At 40.3% G+C, this 9,287-nt stretch overlaps 1 protein-coding gene across 8 annotated transcripts in view; it reads right to left on the bottom strand.

The window, feature by feature from the left end:
• The window catches only part of RMI2 (RecQ mediated genome instability 2), an 80,140-nt gene that overhangs the window by 29,844 nt on the left and 41,009 nt on the right, over positions 1-9,287 (bottom strand). For 3 of the 8 annotated variants that reach the window (XR_010442011.1, XR_010442012.1, XR_010442008.1), the window contains one exon: positions 1,682-1,834. The gene's annotated coding sequence lies outside the window, so the exon portion shown is untranslated. Of the gene's footprint in view, positions 1-1,681; positions 1,835-1,935; positions 2,172-2,198; positions 2,275-2,301; positions 2,393-9,287 lie in introns of those variants that run through there. The other 5 variants (XR_010442010.1, XR_010442014.1, XR_010442015.1 and 2 more) reach the window with 5 other exon arrangements.

The raw sequence follows: 9,287 nt of genomic DNA, 5'->3' as shown, positions 1-9,287 counted from the left end.
CTTTAAGAGCAGAGATTTGACATGTTAAAAGAATCTATGACTTTGCTCCATGACAGAATCCAGAGAACATAAGCCTCTACATTTGCAGCTGTAATTTCTAGTGGCTAAACTGCATTGAGAAAGTTAAACTACATTAACTGTTCTGTTTCCATCTGCTTATGAAACACAAAAACAGTGCCCCCAGAAACTGCAGCTGTGAATGACTTGAAATGCCTCATTTGGCAAAGTGTCACCTGCATTATGAGAAAGTGATTCTCCTCTCCCCCAAGCATTTCCTGAAATCCATGAAAAGCTGACTTAGAAAAACAGCTGAACCAAATCACTTCAAAGAAGGCACAGAGTCTTTCACAGAAATGTACTCTATCAGCCTAGATCTACAGGGCTTACAGGAACTGTAAGCAGTAAATGAAGTAATCTTCTTCGGAGTTTGGGAGATAAAAGGTCACTCCCCCTACTATAATCCACATTCCTTTTAAAGATAAAGCCACTTTTAGGAGACACTGAGTGTATGTTCTATAGTGATCCTTACTGAATCATTTGTTTAATATCTACCAAATCAGCTCTTACTTCATTGACATTTCTTTGGAATAAATAGGTTTCCTCCTCAAACATGACTAAGGATCACTCAGTCAGGACTGGACGTGAAAAAAGGGAAAAAACACACAGGCAGTATCACGTGAGTTTCTGATGTGTTGCTTCCCTAAAAATGTTCTTTGGATCAGTCCTAAAACAGCAGAAAGCATTTCTGCTTAATTCTAAAGCTGGAATTAGTTGTCAAATGATGCATTTTCCTACAGCAGCTGCAAGGATATAAATTTGGGAAGTAGTGAATGCTGTGCTGTGCAGCAGATAGGAGACTGGAGCAAAGTTTTTGCCTGCATGTGAATAGCATTGTTAAATTGGAAAAAAGTCTTTGTAGGGTGAAAGCTGCCAGACTGGTTTGCTGTCAGCAGGGATTGTTATCCCTTCCCCATACTCTTTCCCAGATCCACACTACTATCTTTTAACCCTTCAGGCTCTGAACTAATGCCTCTTGCCCTGCTATACAGAAGAGTGCCCACATAACAGCATTACTGGTAGAACAAGCACCATGTAACTTAGAAGGTTCTCTGCTACCTCTGAGAAAACCAAGCAAAACTAGACCTAGATATAGAACAAGGGGCTTCCCCCTGAGAGGTGTGGAATGAAAAGCATAAGAATTGAGTCAATTTCATTTTCTTCCTGGCAGAAACAAACTGTTTTCTTTCTCTCTTCTATTGCTTTAGAGTAAGTTTAGCAGAAATAAGCCATATCTTCCCACATGAGGTGCCTAAATATCTTCATTTTGTCTTTAGTATGAAATGCAAATATAGGATAACTCAGGATAAAAAAATATATAACCAAAACTAAATAAGGACAAGAAAGTCAGAGTTGTATAAAATGTTTCTTAAGAGGAGACAAAGCTGATTTGTATTTTTAAATTACATTATCCTTACCTGCCTTATTTTTCTTTCCCTTCCTTTCCTTCTCTCTTTCTCCCCAGCATGCAATACAGTGGCCAGGCAGATCCTCCTTCTAATAGGTATATATGGGTTGCTCCAATGCAGTAAGGAAATCCTAATCACAGGATGTGTGTTCACAATATCACTGTGACTTTCCTTCTATAAGAGCAGGTGGAGGGCTCTTTAAAATGTCTGCTTACCTGTGTACACTGATTTAAGGGTGGTGTCACATCTAAGGAGGACAGCAGGAATCTCCTGAAGATTTCTGTAGTAATTTCAGCTGTCAAATCTCTCATCCTCAGTTTTAATAAAGTAGTAGCAAGGTCAAATAGGGAATTTGCAGTACTCTGCACCTGAAGTAATAGAAATATGCAACAGATTTTACTCCCTCCTGCTAAATAGCACATGAAGAGTGTCACCACTCCAGTGACACATTCCAGTCCCTTCCCCTCACCCAGTTCTTTCCTCTGACCTTCTGACTGTGGCTGAAAAGTAAACAGTCAATCTGTTAAAGGACTATGGGAGAATTCGAGCCATGCTCAGGAGCCCAGCAAAGCCATGCTCTGGAAGAGGGTGCAATATTCACAGTTAGTGGGGAAGGACAGCTTTAAGATAATGCCATTTGCAGTGTGGCTGTGTGCCCAGAGCAGCAGGGTGGGCTCTGAGCAGGGCCCTGCTCCTGGGACTGCACAGGCTGCAGGACTGAGGCCTCCTCACCCTTTAGGCCGAAACACGTTTTACTTTCGGAGTAGTTCAATTACATACAATGCAACAGCTGTAAAACACTAACGAGCAAATTAATAGACTTGTAGAAACTCACAAAGCTGTTTTATTTAAGCCGTGGAGAGTTACTGAGTGCTCAGGAGGAGGAGCTTGAACGCCAAGCAGGGCCCGTGTGGTCACACTAATTCTGTTATGATTGAAGTCATTTACAAGAAATGAGGTTCAGCTGCAGTCAGCACTGATGCTATTTTCAACAGACAAGAAAAAAAGTGTCCCCTAGGGCAACACTCTGCCCATATCTAACCATCAACTCTTCACCCTGCTGGTACTGAACCCTCTGTGGAACAGCACATGCACCTCCTGAGCCTTCTCCTCACATCCCGGGGGTTGTGCTGGGCTGGCATTCAGGCCCTGCCTCTCCTGCCACCCTCCATTCACAGTGCCAACAGCTGTGAGCAATGCATTCATTCATTGATTCCACTCATTTGAGACAAAGGCATTGTAACAGGCAGTTATTTAGGACTCTCCATGGCTTTCTGTGCCAAGTGTAACAACTGCCTGTGCCCTAAGTTTCCAGGAAGTTTCTCCCAGTTGCCACAAAGTGCCATTTTCATTGCCTCTGACTTGTCATACTTCTGCATAACTCAGATCCTGTCACTGTTTCTGTAGTTTTCATCCACAGCTGTTTCCCAGTACAGCAGCCAAATTTGCAACACCCTAGTCTAATTTGCTCCTTGTGTCACCATGGAATAACAGAAACATGGGCCAGCAGGAAGTGTAAAGAGAAGCCCAACTTCTCCCACACAAACCACTGCTCAAGTAGGGCAAACCTGCAAAAGCCAGAGTCAGAATATAAACTTCTGACTGACAGACAGCTGAGTTACTCACATGCCAGAAGTATTTCCCCTCTGTCTGCAGCTCAGTGACATGCTTTGGATGTAGCTATTGAAGGCAAGAATGATAGATGATTGTACATAGCAAAACAATTTCTCTATATTCTTCAGCTATGAGAGGAGTACAGCTACACTGTGAAGATGGAATATCAGCCAAACAGAATAAAACAAATAACTAGCTGCACCATAAGCCCCATTTGCCCAGTTTCTTTCATTCTGCTCTTTTTAGCAAGGCAAAGTAGGATCACCTTTCGGTTGTCATTTTATTCTCAGTTAGTCTTACTTTCAGTTATTCTTTGTAGCTCCCAGCCAAGTAAAAGAATGGTAAATCTGGTCATCACTCCTAAAGGGATACAGAGGATACCATCCAAACATCTGTAGCAAAATTTTACATCCACCAAAATCAATTACCAGGGAATAACCGACTTCTCTGCAGATAGTTTTATTAAATAACAGTAAGTATCTTTTAAAAATTAAATGCAAGAGTTATGATTGCATCACAAAGATTTCTTACTTGATAGACCTTCAACAAATTCAGAGGCTGAGAATGGTCTGTTTTGATGCTGTGTGTACATAAGGTTGTGTGCAATTTCCTACCTCTGTTCCTTGCAGCTCTGCAGAGTATTTGCAACCCTGTGCCCTTCAAACTGAAACTGCCCTTCAAATCAAACTTTCCCCAAATCAACTTCCCTACAGCAGAAACTAGTTATTACTGGAATTTGAGTCAGATTGAACTTTCAGGCTGAGATTTTAGGTCTCCTCTCAAGGATTCAAACAACTTCTGGTTCCCAGTCTGAGCACTGAAAACAGAAGATAAAATATTGTCCCCAAAATGTTGCAATATAGACTTGACTGAGGCTTACAGATTTTGTAATTCCCAGTGTAATAGTCCATTTGGCTATTTCTTGACCTGCCTGTGTACCATCACTGTTCAGACTGTCTAGACAGATCTGGACGTGGAGCTGGTATATCCTAGAAACTGAAGTAGGATAGGTGTTATTTCTAACATTATCATTAGGATGAATTTGGGAGATAAATCTGCTACCCAACAAGTAAGGTTAGTAGCTATTTTCTTAGCTCTGCCCAGATAAAAAACAACAAACCTTTTTGCTAGACTTCCAGCATCTATTCTACATACACAATCTGCTCAGAAATAGCTTTGACAAATGTTTCAGAAGTTATTTTGTTTTCTGTCACACATTCTCATTTGCTCTCACCGGCTCAGTTGTTCACACCAGCTAATTTAAACAGCTGAATTAGATTAAAATCAGAAGCTTTCAGAAAGTTACATAACTGCCAGGACCTGCCAACTAGGTGCCTAAAGGACACTGTGTGAACCCTTCCTCACATTTCTTAGTTCCCAGCAAGGCCAGCTATACAAAATAAAATGAAGTGAGCCATGAAAGCTTTATAAGCGTTATATACAACTGCTTTCTGTTTAAAATAAACTGAAACTACCTTTCAGAACCTCGAGCCTTTTTCAGGTTGAGATAGGATCTTTCCTTTACAAGCACAGAATATTCTTTATCTCATCTCTCACAGTCAGTCAACAATGATGTGATTAACGGTAAATCCACCCTGGCCTAAGACTAAATGTGCTATGTATAATTCACTCTCTTATGCAAATACAGGTCTTTTGGTTTTGAAGAAGCAGAAAATACTATGGTTTTGTAGGAAAAGGAGAAAATTCTTGTCCATGTCTGTAAAACTGGCAGTCAACAGAAGTTTTTTCACATTACAACAGCATAGTAGTCCTGAGCACAAGTACACTCCTGTAGCCCAAGCTCTGCAACGTATCATGTACCTGTTATCTCTTGTATGTGTTCAGCATGAACCATATTTGTGTAATTATATGCAAAGTAGATGGTGCCTTTCTTAAAAAAAATATTTCAGTTCCAGTATTCTCAGGCCAGTACATTTGACAATGTAATTTTGATTTTCATACAGGTTTCTGGCTACTAATTTTCTCAATACTGTTGCTGCACAGAATAAGCTGAGGCTGTGTCAGGCTGAGCTGTGATAACCATACCATCAACCTGCTGCTCAACCTGAGTTTGCTACAGTTTTCCTCTCTAAAGATGCTGATTACAAAGGTTTAGGTGTACAATGGCATTTACAATCAATATTGTTGTGATTTGTCAGCTGTGCTGACGATGATTCCTCTGAGTTTCTGGTCTGTAAAGAAAAGGAGAAAAGGCTGCACTGAGAGAAATGTTTGACCTTTGGCAGGGAAATCACTGCTGGCCCAGGGGGCAGAGCTATCTAAAGCACCCCAAAACTCATGCAGAGTGTTGGAGCACTCAGTGCTCTGGTGCACGCTCAACAGCTGGGATGTGCATGTGCTGCTGTAACTCCTCACCTCACTGAACACTTCACTCCTTTCTGGAGTGGATAACTGAGGCAACAAGAGTCCAGAAGGATGCTCAGAGGTGAGGGTTTGCACACAGGGACAGCGATTCCTCCATCTTCCTCTAAAGCCTGAGAAGTCAGACACAGTAAGCAGCTCACAGGGTGGTGTGGGTGACCTCAGCTACCTTGTTTGTCTTTAGGGCCATGGCTATCATGGTCCAGGTCACATTGCCATTTAGGGATGTTGTTAAGGGATTTCTCAATAGGCTGCAGTGTCATTTGTCCTTGGGAGTTAAATAAGAACATCTCACTTAATTTGTGTGTTGCGGTTGTAAAAGTCTCAAGCACTGGTGAGACTAAATGTCTTCAACTTTGTGCCAGGGACAACACAGTTCTGAGTACTCCAGCTTAGTACAGAACACATGGTAAGTTCTAAGATGCAAAATTGAAAGAGTAGCCTACTCTGGCTTTGAATTTTAGGAATAGGAGCCATGTGCATACTGGTCAGAGAGATTATGTGTGGAGTCTAAATGCAAATAAAGGTCAGCTTTTTTTTTAGGAGGAGTGAGAAAGAATGTGAATCAGCAGGGCCTACTGAAGCTGTAAAGCACAAAGAATGATCCAGTTAGGCACACAAGTATTGGGACAGGAAAAGAAAATAGGAAAAATCCAGCCCTTGGCTGAAGTGATACTGAAATGAGGCTTAGGACTCTGAACTCCAAACAAGGAAATTTTCTCTTGCCCTGTGATTTTGGAATCTTGCATTATATAGTTTGAGTTTCGTTTTCAACTCTGTCAGCATATTATTCTATACACGATACCGCTTTACTTGCACCAGCTTTTAAAGGGATACTTTAGTCTGATTTTCACAGCACATAACAGAGTGTGTACTACCTTTTTATGGTTTTTTTGGACCCTTAGACAGCACTACAAGTGCCTCAGTAATAGCGTACTCTGTAAAGAGAGGTTTGGCTTTTTTTTTCAGTTCATTAAGGCCTATTCTCTTTCTAGTCCTTTTACAGCTGCCCTGCTGAAACAACAGCAAACTTCACATCTTTTTGACAGTAGAATAAAAGTCGCTTGGTACAAACCTCCCCATGCATTCACTTCCTTATCAGTGCATGCTCTAGTCCGGGAAGTCTTACTGTAATACACAAATGAATTTAGGAAAAGCCTTTATCTCTAGGGACTAGAAGTAAAAAGAAGTACAAAGGCCAAGGTGGGTATCAAGAAATACTTGCTGATTATTCTCTCATCTATCCAAGTATTATTTTATACCTGCCTTTAAAGCAAATGTGTCTAACAAGGAAGACATTATCCTTGTGAACTGCAGTCTGCACTGTGTATCTTTTTATTATGCTCTGGAACTAATTAAGCCTAGGTAATCTTTCTTCCCAATAAGTGTAATTTATGCACTGTGTGCAAGACCATACTCAACCCTACTGCCAAGGTAAACACAGTGATGATTTCAATCACTGATCCTGAACTAGCTTCCTTCCAAATCTGCATTAAAAGACACAAGTGAAGAGTACAGGTAAAGGTGTTTCTGTACACTGAGTATCAAGGGAGGACTACACAGTCCAGGGCTGCCTTTCTCAGCCATCTTATTTTCCCCTTGCTCTCCTACATATTTCATTTCCTCTGTAATTTCAATATAGGTTTAAGAAGAGGGTGATTTTAAAATGCAGCACATTTCACATCATTCCAAAATATACACTGGGCCTGGAAGCTCAGATAGATAGGTTTTGCCAGTGACATTTCTAGCAGGGAAGAACAATCCCTTCTGACCCCCTGGAGTTTAAAATATTACAGTTTATCTGCCAGACATGAACTTCTGATTCATGGTGAGGAAGAGCTGACTGCTACACACCAATTATTATCTGTTAATGTTGAATATAAGCCCATCTGAAGCCCAAGGGCAATTGTATATAAAAGCTAAACACAACCCACATACACATTCCACGCTGGTATAAATAGGCTTTGAGTGAATTTATGAGTACATGTGTAATTCCATGAATGTTGTAGCTTGAGTGTTGGTCATTGGTGGAACAAAAAAAAAAAAATAACTGCAGGGCCAGCTTGAAGTAAGTGCCAGGCTTAACTGAGGGCCAGTGGACTTCAGGATCTAATTAAAGGGGCTTAACTCAATCTCTAGTGAAATGAACAGAACTGAGCTGAAAAGTAACTTTGGAAGAAAATCTTTTCTTTCTAAAGAAAAAGTCTGTGTGAAATATGGGAAGACTGTAGCATGCCAGAGAAAAGCATTCTGGAAGGCTGTGAAATTTTGGAAGGAGGTCGAGTGTTTGAGAGAGCCAGATAAACTATGAGCTGGGTTTTGAAGGAATTGCCCAGGGATTAACAGCTGCAAGGGGAACCAGGTGGTCCTCACAAGTTCTCTCACCAGTTCTAATCTCCATTACAAAAATGGAGTCCTAGGTGCAGAACAGTTCTACACCTAATTTAGAGCTTCTAACTCTAAGATTCAGGCATGTTAGGTAATCCAGCATAGTCCAAAACTGCTCAGCTTCCACTGACAACAGGGAAAGCCTGAGCCTTTATTGATGACTTTTATTATTCAGTAGACAATTATTTTCCATGCAATTTATGCTACCGTTAGTCCAAATTTTTAAAACTTAAACTGACTGCAAGTCAGTTTTAACAGCCTGTAGTGCTAGAGGTGAAATGAATGCAGTTCCTTTTATTGAAGCTTAATCCACATTAAGGGTACAATTAAGATAATGTGCTGATTGAAGAGGGAAAAAGGAAAAGGAAGAGACACCTTTTAAGCGCCTTCATAAGGAAGCATCTTTTTAAATAACCATTAGCAAAATATTTATGGAACTCCCCCAGTCTGAGTCATAAAGTGTTTAGGTAGCAGGCAGATTATGAAAATAGCTTGGTCTCAGTAGTTCTAAAACATAACCCAAGTTCTGTTGGGTTATGTGATCATTTGTACATTTGTACTAGGATGGCTCTGGCCAAAAGTAGCTTAGAAAGTTTTTCAAATTAGCACCTTGAAAATCTGTTGAGAATCTAAAGCCTTGACCTGTGGAGACCATGTGGTGCCACATCACTAATTAAGAGAAAAGAAACTAAATTCAATGTAAGAGTAGGTACAGGCCACTCACTTTAATTTTCTGCAGGTTATTCTTTTAGTTAAGTTGCATAATGAGAAGTAAAGATTGTACAGTAAATTACTAGTGCAACAGGCACTGGCATTCAAACACAAGGAAAACAAATCCTTTCCTTTTAATTCAAGTCCATCCGGCTTCCCATGATTTCCTGTTCTCCAGCACAGTTCAGTTCCTAGGAAGACTTGCACAATACAAATATACTGTTGCCTGAGCTAACAAAATAATTGACGTGCCATGAAAAAACTGGCATAAATATTATCTCCTCCTGGTAACTACTAACAGCTAAATTGCATGTGGTAATCCTTTTTGCTATTAATGTCATTTTAAACAGATATAATGTTTAAAAATCTAAACAGAACAAACAGTAGTATGCCCTATTCCATGCATATTGTACATGCAGGATGTACAATAAATGACACATTTACTGTAAAACAACTATATCAGCATGACCACAGTTAAAGAACATATCTCACAGTCACAGCCACCTAAATTGGCTGGTCAGATATGATTCTCCGGGAAATTAAGGGCTGAGGAGGAAAAGAGCATAATCAAACAATTCTTTCTAATGTTATTGGACTGGGGGGGAGGGGAACAACCATCTTTCCAGTGAACTCAGTTTCTGCTTTATGAATCAATTCACGTTTTCTACTCTATATAGTTCAATACAAAGAGGTCTGAGGAGGATGAACTAGTCAATGTTCAAAATC

This window comes from Zonotrichia leucophrys, chromosome 14, assembly GCF_028769735.1.
Source record: "Zonotrichia leucophrys gambelii isolate GWCS_2022_RI chromosome 14, RI_Zleu_2.0, whole genome shotgun sequence".
In the NCBI taxonomy this organism is placed as follows: Eukaryota; Metazoa; Chordata; class Aves; order Passeriformes; family Passerellidae; genus Zonotrichia; species Zonotrichia leucophrys.
This window is presented reverse-complemented; position numbering and strand designations above follow the sequence as displayed.